Consider the following 5,078-nt stretch of genomic DNA (forward strand, 5'->3'; position numbering starts at 1 on the left):
TCCGGAACTAACCTATTGACGAGATGCCGAAGGGCCAGTTTCTGTTTTCTGCTGTTTTTGGTTCCAGAAATCCTAGTAAGGAAATATTCTCGGAATCGGACGAAATCAAGGCCCAGCATCCTATTTTTCCACGAAGCTTCCAGAACACCCGAGAGTCGCCAGAGGGGGGCCCTGTGGGCCCCAGACGATAGCCCGGCGCAGCCAGAGGGGGGGCCGCGCCCCCCTGTTGTGTCGGCGCCTCGTTGACCTTCTGACGCCGCCTCTTCGCCTATATAAAGGTCTCTGACCTAAAACTTCGATACGGGAAAAGCCACGGTACGAGAAACCTTCCAGAGCTGCCGCCATCGCGAAGCCAAGATCTGGGGGACAGGAGTCTCTGTTCCGGCACGCCACCGGGACGGGGAAGTGCCCCCGGAAGGCTTCTCCATCAACACCATCGCCATCTCCATCAACGCTGTTGTCTCCCATGAGGAGGGAGTAGTTCTCCATCGAGGCTCGGGGCTGTACCTGTAGCTATGTGGTTAATCTCTCTCCTATGTACTTCAATACAATAATCTCATGAGCTGCCTTACATGATTGAGATTCATATGATGATGCTTGTAATCTAGATGTCATTATGCTAGTCAAGTGGGTTTTACTTATGTGATCTCCGGAGACTCCTTGTCCCACGTGTGTAAAGGTGACGAGTGTGTGCACCGTGTGGGTCTCTTAGGCTATATTTCACAGAATACTTATTCGCTGTTATGAATGGCATAGTGAAGTGCTTATTTATATCTCTTTATGATTGCAATGTGTTCTGTATCACAATTTATCCATGTGCTACTCTAGTGATGTTATTAAATTAGTTTTATTCCTCCTGCACGGTGTAATGGTGACAATGTGTGCATCCGTGTTAGTACTTGGCGTAGGCTATGATTATGATCTCTTGTAGATTATGAAGTTAACTATTGCTATGATGGTATTGATGTGATCTATTCCTCCTACATAGTGTGAATGTGACAGTGTGCATGCTATGTTAGTACTTGGTTTAGTTGTGTTGATCTGTCATGCACTCTAAGGTTATTTAAATATGAACATTGAATATTGTGGAGCTTGTTAACTCCGGCATTGAGGGTTCGTGTAATCCTACGCAATTAGTGGTGTTCATCATCCAACAAGAGAGTGTAGAGTATGCATTTATCTATTCTGTTATGTGATCAAAGTTGAGAGTGTCCACTAGTGAAAGTCTAATCCCTAGGCCTTGTTCCTAAATATCGCTATCGCTGCTTGTTTACTTGTTTTACTTGCGTTACTACTGTTGTGTTACTACTGCTTGTTTACTATCCTGGGCAAAGCACTTTTCCGGTGCCGTTGCCACTCGCTCATACTTATTTATACCACCTGTATTTCACTATCTCTTCGCCGAACTAGTGCACCTATTAGGTGTGTTGGGGACACAAGAGACTTCTTGCTTTGTGGTTGCAGGGTTGCATGAGAGGGATATCTTTGACCTCTTCCTCCCTGAGTTCGATAAACCTTGGGTGATTTACTTAAGGGAAACTTGCTGCTGTTCTACAAACCTCTGCTCTTGGAGGCCCAACACTGTCTACAAGAATAGAAGCACCCGTAGACATCAATGAGCATCATCACGAAGTCCATGGTCTTCATCTGGTTCCTCCTCATCTCTCTCATCTCTCCCGCTAGATAGCACGTGTATCTTTCTTTCGCCTCCACCCTATTGTGGTATCTGATACGTCCAATTTGCATCACTATTTTATATCATAATTTGCTGTTATTCATTGATATATTTCATATTGGGACACAATACTTATGTTATTTCATCTATTTTGCATGTTTCATCATTATTGGAGGATCGAACACCGGAGCCGGGATTCTGCTGGAAAAAGCACCGTCAGAACGCAATATTTCGGAAGATCAAGCTGTGGAAGGAAATTATATCAAAAATCCTATTTTTCAAGATGACGAAGGAAGCCGGAAGGAGGAGCCGGGAGGAGCCGGGGTGGGCCCACACCCTAGGGCGGCGCGGCCCGGGCCCCGGCCGCGCCGCCATGTGGTGTGAGGGGCCCACGACCCCTTTCGCCTCCTTTTCTTCGCGAAACCCTTCGTCTCGAAGAAAAAAGCCACAGAGGAATCCTCACGAAGGGTTACAGCCGCCTCTGCGGGGCGGAGAACACCAGAGAGAAAAGAGCTCTCCGGCGGGCGAGGAATCCGCCGGGGAAATTCCCTCCCGGAGGGGAAATCGACGCCATCGTCACCGTCATCGAGCTGGACATCATCTCCATCACCATCATCATCATCTCCACCATCATCACCGCCATCTCCTCCGCAGCACCTCGTCACCGCCGTAGCAATTTGGGTTTGATCTTGATTGTTTGATAGGGAAACTCTCCCGGTATCGATCTATACTTGTTGTTGATGCTATTGAGTGAAACCATTGAACCAAGTTTATGTTCAGATTGTTATTCATCATCATATCACCTCTGATCATGTTCCACATGATGTATCATGAGTAGTTCGTTTAGTTCTTGAGGACATGGGTGAAGTCTAAATGTTAGTAGTGAACTATGGTTGAGTAATATTCAATGGTGTGATATTTAAGTTGTGGTGTTATTCTTCTAGTGGTGTCATGTGAACGTCGACTACATGACACTTCACCATTTATGGGCCTAGGGGAATGCATCTTGTATTCGTTTGCTAATTGCGGGGTTGCCGGAGTGACAGAAACCTAAACCCCCGTTGGTATATCGATGCGGGAGGGATCGCAGGATCTCAGAGTTTAAGGCTGTGGTTAGATTTATTCTTAATTACTTTCTTGTAGTTGCGGATGCTTGCAAGGGGTATAATCACAAGTATGTATTTAGTCCTAGGAAGGGCGGTACATTAGCATAGGTTCACCCACACAACACTTATCATAACAATGAAGATTATTTAGCCGTATGTAGCGAAAGCACTAGACTAAAATCCCGTGTGTCCTCGAGAACGTTTGGTCATTATAAGTAAACAAACCGGCTTGTCCTTTGTGCTAAAAAGGATTGGGCCACTCGCTGCAATTATTTCTCTCGCATTTTACTTACTCGTACTTTATTCAACTGTTACATCAAAACCCCCTGAATACTTGTCTGTGAGCATTTACAGTGAATCCTTCATCGAAACTGCTTGTCAACACCTTCTGCTCCTCGTTGGGATCGACATTCTTACTTATCGAAGATACTACGATACACCCCCTATACTTGTGGGTCATCAAGACTATTTTTACGGCGCCGTTGCCGGGGAGTGAAGCGCTATTGGTAAGTGGAATTGGTAAGGAAAACCTCTACTCTTGTGCTGATTTTATTTCTGCCTGCTGCTATAAGTCATTATGGAGAGATCTTCTCTTCAATTTCTATTTGGGAAATCTACTACTACTGCAACGGTACTAGATGAGGCGCCAGTGAGGAAGTGATACCATATAAAATACCTATGAAAATTATTGAACGTGTTATGGATAACCGCTATGAAGGGGATGGAACTGTCCACCCCGGTGATCATTTACTGTTTTTGCATGAATTATGCGGGTTATTCAAATGTGCAGGTATTGCTATGGATGAAGTGAGGAAGAAATTATTCTCCTTATCGCTGTCCGGTAAGGCGGCGCATTGGTATAAATTCATTGGATAATGGGGATTCTCTTGAATGGAATGATATTGTGCCCCGGTTTTATTCTAAGTTCTATCCTCCAAGTGAAATTCATAAGGATCGGAATCGCATATATAATTTTTGGCCTCATGATGGAGAGAGTATTGCCCAAGCTTGGGGGAGATTGAAGTCTTTAATGCTCAAATGCCCCATTCATGAGCTTCCTGGTAATGTTATTATTGATAATTTCTATGCAAGACTTTCTTTTCAAGACAAGACCTTGCTCGATACTTCTTGTTCTGGATCATTTACACGCAACAAAGAAGAGTTTAAAAGGGACCTTCTTGATCGAATCCAAGAAAATACTGAAGGTTGGGAGAACGACAAGGATAGAGAATCGGGTATAATTTATGATTATAAATGCATTGAAGCTTTTATGGATACTCGATTTATTTCGTAATATGAGTGCTACATATGGTCTTGATTCCCAAGTTGCTGTAAATCTTTATAAAGCTTTTGCCTCTCATTATGAATTGCCTAAGAAGAATTTTGATAAGTATCATGAACCATACAAAGATAAAATTGATTCATCTATTAATAAGTGTGTTGTAACTGAAACTGCTGATCATGTTATTCCTGAAGCTTATATTGAAAAAACTCCTTTCCCTGCTAAAATGAAAGAGTACTCTGTTATAAATAGTGCGGTTCATAAAAGTGAAAAGAAACCTAGAGAACCTGAAGAACAAATAAAAGTTGAACCTGCTGTTGCAATTGTTAAAGATCTTGTGACTGAAAATGTGGAGGATGGTCATATTATTTTCTGTGAAGATGCTTCTAATATTGTTTCACATCCTAATAAACCAAACAAGCTAGTGTTCCTATGCTATCTGTTAAAATTGGTGATCATTGCTATTATGGATTATGTGATATTGGTGCAAGTGTTAGTGCTATTCCGTATGAGCTTTACACGGAGATTATGCACGAAATTGATTCTTGTGAACTCGAAGATATTGATGTGGTTATTCAGCTGGCTAATAGAGAAACTATTTCACCAATTGGTATTGTCCGAGATGTGGAAGTTTTATGCGGTAAGATTAAATATCCTGCTGACTTTTTGGTACTTGGTTCTGCTGCTAGTGATTATTGTCCTATCATTTTTGGTAGACCTTTTCTAAATACTTGTGGAGCTATTATAGATTGCAAGAAAGAGAAAATTTTGACTAAATTTACTTGGTGAATCTTATGAGTTTAACTTCTCTAAATTTACTAAAACTCCTTATAAAGCTGATTTGCCTAGTAATGATTTTAAAATGGAGCAGTGTGCATCTATTGTTCTTGTTCCTAACAATCCTTTGCAGCAACATTTGGAGGATAGCGAGAGTGAAATTTTTAGGAAAGAAAGAGATGAACTTGAGGAAATCTTTCTTCGCCAACCTATTCTCAAGCACGATTTACCGGTGGAA

Source organism: Lolium rigidum, chromosome 1, assembly GCF_022539505.1.
Source record: "Lolium rigidum isolate FL_2022 chromosome 1, APGP_CSIRO_Lrig_0.1, whole genome shotgun sequence".
Lineage (NCBI taxonomy): Eukaryota > Viridiplantae > Streptophyta > Magnoliopsida > Poales > Poaceae > Lolium > Lolium rigidum.